This window comes from Lathyrus oleraceus, chromosome 3, assembly GCF_024323335.1.
Source record: "Lathyrus oleraceus cultivar Zhongwan6 chromosome 3, CAAS_Psat_ZW6_1.0, whole genome shotgun sequence".
In the NCBI taxonomy this organism is placed as follows: Eukaryota; Viridiplantae; Streptophyta; class Magnoliopsida; order Fabales; family Fabaceae; genus Lathyrus; species Lathyrus oleraceus.
In genome coordinates, this window is record NC_066581.1 from 446590342 (window position 1) to 446603380 (window position 13039).

Genomic DNA, 13039 nt, shown 5'->3' on the forward strand with positions numbered 1-13039 from the left:
AGACATCGGTTGTGACTTCTGCTTGAATATCTGAACTTCAGCCTTAGATCTTTTGAGTTCAGATGGAAATTTCTTAGTAAAACCTAAACCAGACATGATTCCTGACTTCTGTCCTACCTTTAGAATCTCTTCCAAGGTGTCAGTTCCTTTGTTCAACATTCTGATGGATTTTGTCATTTGTTCTAGCTTAGCCGTCAGCAAAGAAATCTCACCATTCAGACCATCTATGACTTTCAGCTACTTTTGTTTCTCAGCTTCCAGCTCTTTGATGAGTTTCTTCTGCTTTTCTCCTTGGATACATACTTCTGCACTTTTAACACATAACTCTTTATATGATGCAGCAAGTTCATCCAAGGTAAGCTCATCTCCGCTTGAGTTATCCTCTGAGGCACAGACACTGGTCAGAGCAGTGACATGTTTAGCAGATTCTCCTTCAGATTCACTCTCAGAGTCTTCTTCAGACCAGGTGGCAGCTAGCCCTTTCTTTTGCATCTTGAGGAAGGTGGGGCATTCAGCTTTAATATTACCATAACCTTCACATCCATGGCACTTGATTCCCTTTCCATGAGTGACCTTTTCTTCATATTTTGACTTTCTACTGATGTCATATGAAGAGTTCTTGACATTAGGTTTACCCTGTTGATCAATCTTTATGAACTTGTTGAACTGTCTTCCAAGCATGGCTATGGCTTCTGAAATGCTTTCATTTCCCCCAATGTTTCCTTCTTCTGAATTCTCTTCAGTATTTGATACAAAAGCTATGCTTTTGTTCTTCTTTTCAACATTCTCACACAAGCCCATTTCAAAGGTTTGGAGAGAACCAATGAGCTCATCCACCTTCATATTGCAGATGTCTTAAGCCTCCTCTATGGCTGTGACCTTCATAGCAAATCTCTTAGGCAAGGACCTGAGAATCTTTCTTACAAGTTTTTCTTCAGCCATTTTCTCACCTAGTCCACCAGAGGTGTTTGCGATTTCAAGAATATTCATGTGAAAGTCATGAATAGTCTCATCCTCAGATTTTCAAACATGGTGGTCAGCATCTGAAGTTTGGACATCTTCACCTTGGAGGTACCTTCATGAGTTATCTTAAGGGTATCCCAAACTTCCTTAGCTAGCTCACAGTGGTGCACCAGCCTGAAGATGTTCTTACTGTATCCATTGAACAATGCATTCAAGGCCTTAGAATTTCCAAGGGCTAATGCCTCTTGCTCCTTGTCCCACTCTTCTTCAGGAATTTGCACACTGACTCCATCTTCACCTGTCTTCGTTGGATGTTCCCATTCTTTGTTGACAACTCTCCAGACTTTGCTATCTAGAGACCTTAAGAAGGCTATCATACGAGGCTTCCAGTCATCATAGTTAGAGCCATCCAACATGGGTGGTCTATTTGAGTGTCCTATATCCTTGTCCATGGTACTAGAAAGTAACTTCCCTAGATCTCACCCAGAAATTAACAGGCGGGGTGCCTGCTCTAATGCCAATTGAAATTCTAGTTATCAGACTTTCGATGTCACACAGGTTGTTATGACATCCGATTCTGCGTAGACAAGAATTATGCAGAACTTAAAAGTAAGTGCAGTAAAAAACACAAGTAATTGTTTACCCAGTTCAGTCCAACATGACCTACGTTTGAGGGCTACCAAGCCAGGGAGGAAATCCACTATCAGTAGTATTAATTCAGACCTTAAACCAACTGTTTAACCGTATCACTTAATACCTACCCAATGCAATTTCAATCTTATATGCATAAATTTGACACTTGTGGCATTTCTTCATAAACTTGCAATACTCAGATTCCATTGTACGCCAATAGTATCTTGCTCGCAACATCTTCTTTGCCATTGCATGTCCGTTGGAACGAGTACCAAAGGAACCTTCATGGACTTCAATCATCAATAGGTCTGCTTCGTGTGTATCCACGCATCTGAGCAGAACCATGTCGAAGTTTCTCTCATAAAATACATCACCATTCAGGTAGAAGTTATCAGGTAATCTTCTCAAAGTCTTTTTATCTTTCAAAGATGCCCCAGACGGGTAAATCTGACTTTGGAGGAAACATTTGATATCAAAATACCACGGCTTTTCATCTTTGATCTCTTCAACAACAAATACATGAGTTGGCCTATCAAGGCGCATCACTATCAAATTAGGAACCTCACTCGAATACTTCACCATAATCATTGAAGCCAACGTTGGAAGAGCATCTGCTATCCGGTTTTTACATCTCGAGGGATATGATGAAACTCAACCTTTGTAAAGAAAGTTTAAATCATCCTCGCATAATCTCTATATGGTACCAAACCGGGTTGATTCGTCTCCCATTCTCCTTTGATCTGATTCACAACCAAAGTTAAATCTCCATAGACATCCAAATACTTGATTCTGAGATCAATGGCCTCTTCAAGCCCCATAATGCAACCTTCATACTCAGCCATGTTATTTGTACACTTGAAAGTTAATCTAGCCGTAAATGGAAAATGCATGCCTTGAGGAGTAATAATAACTTCCCCAATGCCATTACTATACTGATTAACAACTCCATCAAATACCATGCCCCAACAAGAACCAGGTTCTGGCCCTTCTACAAGCAATGGTTCATCATAATCTTTCATTTTCAAGTACAAAATCTCTTAATCAGGAAAATCATACTGCACTGACTGGTAATCCTCAATTGGTTGGTGAGCTAAATGGTCAGCCAAGACACTACCTTTGATTGCATTCTGAGATCGGTATTCGATATCATACTCTGATAAAAACATCTGCCAATAGGAAATCCTCCCAGTTAAAGCAGGCTTCTCAAAAATATACTTGATAGGATCCATTTTGGATATCAACCGAGTGGTATGATTCAACATATACTGGCGCAGACGCTTAGTACCCCAAACCAATTTGCAACAAGTCTTCTCAAGCATATAATATCGAGACTCACCGTCGGTGAACTTCTTACTGAGGTAGTAAATAGCATATTCTTTCTTTCCAGTCTCATCTTGCCGACATAGAACACAACCCATACTCTCTTTAAGCACAGTCAAATACATGATTAACGGTCTTCCTTCAACAGGCGGAGATAGAATTGGAAGCTCAAGCAGATACTCTTTGATACTGTCAAAAGCTTTTTCGAAGTCTTTGGTCCAATCACAAGACTGATCTTTCCGTAGCAGCTTGAATATAGGCGCACATGTGGTTGTCATGTGTGAAATGAATCTTGAGATATAATTCAAGCGGCCGAGAAAACCTCTGACTTGCTTCTCAGTTTTGGACTCAGGCATCTCTTGTATTGCTTTGACCTTGGCAGGGTCAACTTCAATACCCTTCTCGTTGACAATAATGCCCAACAACTTACCAGAACGAACACCAAAAGTACACTTATTGGGATTCAAGTGGAGTTTATACTTCCTCAGATGCTGGAATATCTTCAACAAATGCTCAACATGTTCTTCTTCATCAATATATTTAGAAATCATATCATCAACATAAACTTCAATCTCTTTATGCATCATATCATGAAAAAGAGTAGTCATTTCTCTTTGGTAAGTTGCACAAGCATTCTTTAAACCGAAAGGCATCACTCTATAACAGAATGTTCCCTAGGGGGTAATGAATATGGTCTTCTCCATATCTTTGGGTGCCATTTTGATCTAATTATATTAGGAAAATCCGTCCATAAATAAAAGACTTTGAATTTAGCTGTATTGTCTACCAACATATCAATGTGCGGCAGAGGAAAATCATCTTTCGGACTGGCTTTATTCAAATCTCTATAATCAACGCACATACGGACTTTTCCATCCTTCTTCGAAATAACCACAATGTTGGCCACCCACTACAGATACTCGGAAGTCACAAGGAAACCGATATTGATATGCTTTTGCACTTCTTCTTTGATCTTTACTGCCATATCAGGATGAGATCTCCTTAAATTTTGCTTGATTGGCGGGCATTTTGGCTTCAACTGCAATCTATGCTCCACAATCTCAGAATCCAACCCAGGCATGTCTTGATAGGACCAAGCAAATACATTTGAATACTCATGGAGAAGGTCAACCAACCCCTTCTTAGCGTCTAGACATAGTCGATACCCAATCTTGACTTCCTTCACATCATTCTCAAAACCCAAGTTTACTAGCTCAATCTTCTCTTCAAACGACTGAATGGCTTTTTCCTCATGCTCAAGAAGACGAGACAATTCATCAAATACCTCCTCATCACTTCCTTCCTCGGCCTTAAACACAGGGAATTCAAAATTTGGAGAAGGAGAAGGATCATTGTATTCAATGGATTTAGAAATCAACCTGCATAATGATTTGATATTTTGATTTTAGAGAAGTGATTTGTGACCAAATATTATGCAGATGGACAAGTTTATTTATTTATTTATGTTTTTTGTGATTACCATTTTCAGAATAAAGCAAAAAGTAAAAATAAAAACATCATAGATGTGGATGAATAGAATTATATCTTATTGATGATCAAGTTTGAAAATGCCAAACAATGTTCACTTCTCCCTTAGGCATAGGAGAAGGATTTTCAAAAACAAATAAAAGAAATTACTTAGATCGATGCACAATAATAGGAACATCAACATCAGTCCAATTGTTGCAAGCTTTTCCATGCGTCACAAAACTGGTGTAGTTTTCATCTTCATCACCCACTATCACAGCAGCTAAGTGTTATACATTACCATGAATGAACCCTCCCCTACGGAAACTGGCTTGCACATCTTTAGCTATAGTTACAGATGACCCTCGTTGGAAACCCAAATTGGCTCTAGTCTTGTTTTCGGAGACTCTACAATTTGTCCCCACTGATCAGACGGGCCATCTTCAACAATTCTCTGCGCATCCTTATACGAGGACATGGGTGCCCCAACTCTCTTTTTCTCAGCAATAGACAAAGCTTGGAACTGAGTTCCAACCTCATCCTCAGCTTCAACATAAGAGAAAGATGACAGGTGGCTTACCAACAAATCCTTCTCCCCATCAACAATAACTAGTTTCCCACTCTTAACAAACTTTAAATTCTGATGCAACATTGAAGTAAAGGCTCCTACCTCATGAATCCATGGCCTTCCCAACAAACAACTATAGGCCAGGTGGATATCCATTACTTGAAAAGTAATTTGGAAATCACTCGGACCTATCTTCACAGGAAGGTCCACTTAACCAATCACAGTCTTTTAAGAACCGTCAAAAGCTTTGACGATCACGCCACTATATCTCATAGGAGATCCTTTGCATGACAGCCTTGACAGAATTGATTTCGTCAGTACATTCAATGAAGAACCGGTGTCAAGCAACACATTTGATAGAGCGTCCTCCTTGCAATTCATCGAAATGTGTAGAGCCAAGTTATGATTTCTACCTTTCTCAGGGAGTTCTTCATCACAAAAGCTGAGGTTGTTGCAGGAAGTGATGTTAGCCACAATATGATCAAATTGATCCACCATAACATCATGTTCCACATAAGCTTGCTCTAATACCTTTTGCAGTGCTTTTCTATGTGCTTCTGAGTTCATTAACAGAGACAACACTGAAATCTTGGAAGGAGTTTGGAGAAGTTGCTCCACCATATTGAACTCGCTCTTCTTGATCAATCTGAGCACCTCATCATCATCGTTATGCTTCAAACCGCTGGATTCACCAGACTGACACATTGGAGTACTAACAAGGTCTACTACAAGCACATCAACCTTCTTACTAACATACATATCTTCCACGTTCCTTGATAACAATGGCCCAAAGATACGACCACTGCGGGTCACCTTAGTAACATCAATTATGCTCACAACAGAACTAGTCATAGGTAAAGGGACCTCTTGAGCATTCTCTAGCATGGTAGCATTGTACTTACATGGGACAACCTTATCGAATGCATACGGGATAGGGCCCGCTAATCGTATAACCAACTATAATACCGATCTATGCTGACACTGTTACTGTTGCTGCTATCATACTGGATCACTACTGTTTCAGAAGTTTTGAACACGGGGACTATAACATTCACATCATCATCTACATGACGGGACTAGGTAATCTGAATCATACGTTTATCCATCAACATTTGGATGTGTCTTTTCACAACCATACAACCTCTAGGATTGACACTGCAAATAGCACAACCATCATGGTCATGCTCACACTCGCTAACCAAGCAAATATCCTTATGCATCCTCACCAAGGACCTTCTGATGAAGTGTACATCAAATACCTTGAATTCCCCGGGAGATTCGTCCACCATATAAACATATGAATTTCCATGGGCAGGTAGTGGGTTAGCTTTGACGTTCGGCGCACGGTCCTCAAAGGACACCATTCCACTTTTGACCAGCTTCTGGACTTCATACTTCAGGGGGTAGCAATTCTCAATATCATGATCGGAAGCTCCTTGGTGGAAAGCATCACGAAGTTCTGGTTTTTACCACCATGGAAGTGGTTCAGGGATTTGAGGTGGGTTTCTTGGTTGCATAAGGTTCTTGAGAACCAATGATGGATACAATTCAGCATAAGTCATTGGACTCATGTCGAAAGAGACCTTCTTCCTCTCAAATTTGTATGGTTGTTGATGTGTTGGTATTGTTGTTGTTGCAGGTGTTTGATTGTTGCGGTGGCTGTTATTGACGTTGTTGTAGAACTGGTGTTGATTGACTATTTGAGAATACCGGAATAACAAATGATACTTGATGATGGTGTTGATGGGGTGGTTGACTTCTTCTTACATGGGGCCTCCTTTGCCTCCCAACAGACACTACATTAGCTTCGCTTTCCATCTTCTTAGAAAAACTGTTACCATACCTCTTGTTGGACGAAGCTTCTTATTTAGATAATCATCCCTCTCAGACACCCTCTTCTAACATCATCCCCATGTTTACCATCTCGGTAGAATCACTGGGGGCACTGGCAATCATCAGCTCATAGTAAAATGAGCTCAGGATCTTAAGAAAAATCTTGGTTATCTTCTTCTCTTTCAAAGGAGGGGTAATCTGAGGAGCAAGCTCTCTCCATCTTTGAGCATACTCCTTGAATGTCTCCTTATCCTCCTGAGACAATAACCTCAACTGGTCTCTATCCGGCTCCATATCCATATCATACTTGTACTGCTTTACGAATGCTTCACCTAAATCATTGAATGTGCGGATGCTCGCACTATCCAGGCCCATGTACCACCTCAAAGCGGCACCAGTCAGACTGTTTTGAAAATAGTGGATTATAACTAATCATTATCAGTTTGGGTCGACATCTTTCTGGCGTACATCACAAGATGACCGAGTGAACAGGTATTCCCCTTGTACTTTTCAAAGTCATGCACTTTGAACTTCACCGGGATTTTGACATTTGGAACCAAACAGAGTTCCGCAGCACTCTTACCAAACAAATCTTTACCCCTCAATGTTTTCAACTCCTTTCGCAGCTCAAAGAATTGGTCTTTCATTTCATCCATCTTTTCATACACATCGGGGCCCTCAGACGGCTCGGAATGATAGATGGTGTCTTCAACACGGGGTAGGGTATTCACAACTGGCGGAGGCACAAACATGATCGGGCTAGATGCCAGCATGGAAGCAAAGGTAGGTGCAAAACCTTCAGGCATAAAGTTGGGCGGCATTCCCCACGGGAATCCGACAGGCATGTTAGGCGCAAAATGAGCAGCAATGGCAGGAATAGTAGAGGTAGCAACCTCTGAAATAATAGTCCTCTGAGGAGGAGGGGTTGCAGGCGTTGGAGAAGATTGGCTCTGAGCAGCTAATACTGACTCCATCATGGAAGTCAGACGGGATATCTCGTCCTTCGAGTCTCTGTTCTCTTGATCTACATGCTCCATAATCTTTGAGTGATTGGCACATGTTTTTATCGGTGAGTCAGCTTGGTTTAAGCATAGAAGAAATACCAATAAGACATCTGGCGTAAGAGAAACCTGTTATGCAAATGATGCATGAAATGCAATGTTTGATTTGTTTTTATTTTGAAGGAACTTACTATATTATTTGCAAATATATATAATAACAATTGTAACAAAATGATTGACCATAAAAATCTATTTTATTTATATTATTGGAAGAACTACACTGAATACAATTTCAGAAACCAAATGAAAATACAAGGGAAAAGGAGATTAGCCATCCTAAGGATCCCTAATAACAACATCAAAAGACCTAGTTGCAGGCGTGTACTTTCTTTGAATGCGTCGGATCTCGGTCTCAAAAGAAGTCTCCATCTGAGTCTTCTCGAGGACAAGCTAATCAACAATCTTCTTCCAAGCAACGAAAGACTGAGGCATACTAGAGGAAGATGGAACTTCTGGCTCTCTCTGTCTCTTTGTTACTCGGTCTTCAAGAAGCTCAATAAGCACATCTTTCTCCTTAGACTCAAGCTGCAACTCCTCATGCTTTCTGCTCAAAGCGTGGAAACGTTCTTCCCACATATCCTTCTCTTGCTTCATCTTGGAGAGCGCGTCTTCCAACTCCTCTACATCTTGGTTAAGGAGAGTTAATGGACCAACCAAAACCATAGACATAGGTCTCTCACAAGCATACGACATCTTTAATTCCAAAGCTCTCTTCTTCACCCAAAGAGTGTAAGCTTCCAAAGCTACACAATTGCGCGGACAAAGCTCAAATCTTCCTTTCCTATGCACATTATGCCAAGCATGCACAATCTTATGCTTCAAATGTTAGGGATCTTTACCCTCTTGATAGAAAATACCTTCTAACAAAATGTTATTAGGTTTGTCTCTCAAGGGGAACCCAAGTTGACGACGAGCCAAAGCATGGTTGTAGTTGATTCCTCGTTGTGTACCAATGAGAGGCACATTAGAGAATTAACCACAACTATCAATGATCTCCAAGCTACTCAATGCGGAGTCATACCAAACTATATCATCATTAGTGAGGGACATAAGTCTCTGAGATCACCGTAGACATTGTTTGTTCTCCACAAAAGCAGGCGTCTGAGCCAAGTGCGAAATAAACCACTTATACAAAAGAGGAACACAACCTATAATCGTTCCACCACCCTTAGAATTCCAGAAATGCGAAGAGAAATACATATCTCATAACAGAGTAGGCACATGATTCTCAATCAAGAAGATTCTAATGGCGTTAACATCGGCAAAACCGTCAATGTTAGGGAACAAAGCCAAACCATGGATGAGCAACACAAAGATGGCTTCGAAAGCATCTACACTACCAGCTTGAGAAAAGGAAGTAGCTTCCTTGATGAGGAAATCAGAAGTCAATCCAAACAATTCTCCTTTCTTCACCCAATGAGCCTCTATATCAGACTTCTTCAAATACAGAGCTTCAGCTATAAGATGAGATCTGGGAATCTCTTCCAATCCACTAAAGGGAACTTTGCAAGAAACAGCTATTCCCAAGAGATGGGCATACTCCTCCAACATAGGCATAAGATGATAGCTTCCTTAACTCTTTCAAGTCTGGATATCTTAAACTATACTTCTTAGTGTTCCTTCGTCCATAATCCATGGTCTGAGAATATTTGCAAATAAGACCTTAATTCCTTGAAATTATTTTTCGTGTGATGGATGTTATGATGCGCATGAATGCATGAATACAACAATCTCAAATAAGAGATCACACAAGGCAACCAAACAAAGATCAAGGGATGAATCAAGTCATTGTCAAGATCAATCATCCATTTTGGTGGATTATTGTTTTCACCTTATCAACACCCATGTTCCATTGATGTTGACAAGACTTGAATGGATCAACTAAGAATCAAGGGTTTGTTGTGAGTCACGAGCATGGAGTCTGGGTAAGAACCATCCCAAAGGAGTGAACTATGGATAAAAACCTATAGATCATGTTCTAAAAAATTCCCAGAGTCTTAATTCCATCTATCGGATATTACAAGTTAGGATGACTAACTCATCAACCCATAATATTCTCAAGAGAAACTCGTCTGAGTGTAGTATCGTGTAACAACTGTTATCAAGTCTACACTTGAAAAGTCTTTGAACTAAGTCCTAAATAGGCTAAGAGGGGATAAATGTTCTACGGTCCTCAGCTTCTCAGACCCCAAATCAGAGGAAGTAATGCCTAACCACAAATAACTTGTTTGACATTCATAACTCCAACAGGGTCTCCACTGAGTAGATGGGTCTCAAGCCAACTTGTTAAGGACTACTCCACACAAGTCGAACATGACTATATCATCCTCCTATTTTAATTGCACTCAAGTTCGGGTTAGAACTTACCTCACCACTCAGAGGTCAACAAGCACAACAAGCAGATTATAATATACAAACAAATATACATACATCAAAATATACAATTATACACACACAAAAAAGTAGGCTAAACCCACTGGACACTACTCCCCAGCAAAGTCGCCACTTAATTTCTGTAGCGGTAAATTCATGATCATCAAGCTATGGATAAGCTAGACGTCAATTAAACCAGATTCGCCACCGCGCTTTTATTGTTTCCAAGGGAAAAGGGAAAAGTACGAACAAAACCCAAAAATAAGAAGTTTTCAAATTAAACTAATAAAATTCCAGAGATTATAGGTAAGGGGGTTGGTTACACAGAGGGAAGGTGTTAGCACCCAAAGTGTCATAGGTACTCCTAGGGATCCCTTTCTTGTGTGCATATGTGTTTTTCTACAAATGATGTTTGCAAAAAATAGAACTGAGGGGTGAGAAAAGAATTCATTAATTATAATTTTGTGTTTGACAATACCTCCGGACTTGTGCCTACTTACCAACATAAAAATGAGGGATCAAAACCTCGTAGTTCGTGGTAACAATTTCAAAATGAATGACTTGCTTTTAACAAAAATTTAAGTTTAACAAAGGCACAAAAGGCCTAAAAAGGTTTGAATGAGTGTTAATTCCTTTTGTCTTTTAAAATTTTAAGTCAAGTATAATTAGGTTTATTTACAAGTTTGATTAAGAAAAAGAGTTTAAAAAATGCAATGGCATAAGGCCAAAGTTTATAATTTGCAGTAAAGTCAAGGTTTAGAAAACACAAGCAAAGAAAATTTTAATAGGAGGGAGAGATTTGAAATTAAATAAGTGGAAGGAGATGAAAAGAGTAATCCTAAGCAAAAATTTAAAGTTGAAGAGTTGAAAAGATCTGACCAATGGGCTGCAATTCCAACAGACATGAATGTCATATAGAAACCCAAATTTCCCTTGGACTTTAGAATCAAGCAATATCAATACAAAAATAGCAAGATGAAGAGCAAGGCATCAAATAAAGATAGCCACATCCAAGCTTAGCAACTCCATGATCTTCTTCCAAATTCCCATGTACCAAATAACTTCAAAGATGGCATTAGATACAGGTTCAAAGTAACAACTTCGAATATGATCATGTTACAGATGAACTCAAATAGATCTCCCATATTGTATCAGATGAATGCTCACTTCACAAGCACTTGGTTTCATGAAAGTTGGCATTGGCCAAGTCCTTTTGCATAGGGAGTGTTGCCTAAGTTCTAAGTCCAATAGTCTCATATCAAACCAACAGTCCACACAACATGTTTTTTAGGGTTTTTAGTTCTTATTATGTACATTAAGGTCAAGAGACCATAAAAACAAGCAAGTATATACAAACACAATATATCACAAATTATGGCCTAAATGGGCAAAGTGAAAACGACACTAAAGTAAACAAATTGAATGGTATGAATAATGGCAAATGAATAAAAGCTCAAAATTTAAAGTGCATAAAAGTAAATGACTTGAAATTAAATGCTAGTTGTTAGTTGATTAGAAGTTAGTATTGCTTTTGCTTTGTTTTATTTGAGTCATTCTTTGGAGAACACTCAACCCACTTGTCACAAGCATGGATCCTTGAACCAAGACATCTTCCAAAGGAAGGAAAAAAGGCCAAGTTTCCACACAATACTATGAAAGAGGGGAGACTATAAATCTCATTTACTAGAATGATATGCCTTTTTATGTCACAAATTTAGTGCTATGTTAAGCAATCGTAATTGGACTTATGTAGAAGTCACAACTATTTGAGGTCGGGCAATAAAATTTTGGTGTTAATGCAAGTTAGAGACATAGTATGATGGACAATGCTCATGAGACATGCCACACACACAAAGAATATGAAAAAGAGTGGACCTAATCTCATCCATACTCATGTTGATTTTTTCAATCAACTAGCCTTAGGATATTGAGATATCATAGGTCTATGACGTGAATGAAATAATAATGGGAATGAGATGAAGATGGAGGGGGAATGGAATCAACACAAATTGGTCAAAGGAGGACTTTTACCAAATTAAGATCATTCATTCGTTTTGGGAGATGAAATGTACATTTCATCAATCCCCTAAATCCAATGATCTTAACTCAACAAAGTCAAATCAACCTTGACCAAGGCCCAACAACACAAGTCAAACTCAACAAGTCAATTAAAATGGCTCAACACAATTTATTTGGCATTTAATCAATTAAAAATAATTAAAATATGCATTAAATTAAATTATGGTTGGTCAATTTCCTAAAACCTCATCAAAACACTAAAGAAATGGCCATGAGATTTATCATAGGTCAAACAAGGTCAAGGGACCTTGGAGAAAAAATTTCATCATTTTTGGAAACTTAAAACTATTTTTAAACAATTAAAAACATTCACAAAATCAATTAAATCATAAAAAATATTAATAATGATCTAAAAAATAATTTTATTTCAGAAAATAAAAGAGGATTTTATTTAATTTTTTTTGGTGAAACTCTCATATTTTTTGGATCAGTATTAAAATTAATATGAATTAATGAAAATAACACAATTAAAATGAAATTCAAATAATCAGAAAAAACGTGGACCACTTGATCTCCCTCATTAATTGAGGTCGCGGATCAAGTGGCCACAAACACGCGTTCCATGATGAGTTGAGTCAGCGTGACACATAAGTTGTAATCAAAACCAACGCTCGTGATTAAAATAATTTGAATAGATCATGTGGCTCTAGACCTTACCAACTCACCACCGGTGCAAACCTATGGTCACCTTCTCAGGCGAGCCTCGCCGGACTGGTCCAGTCATAACCATCACTAAAATAAA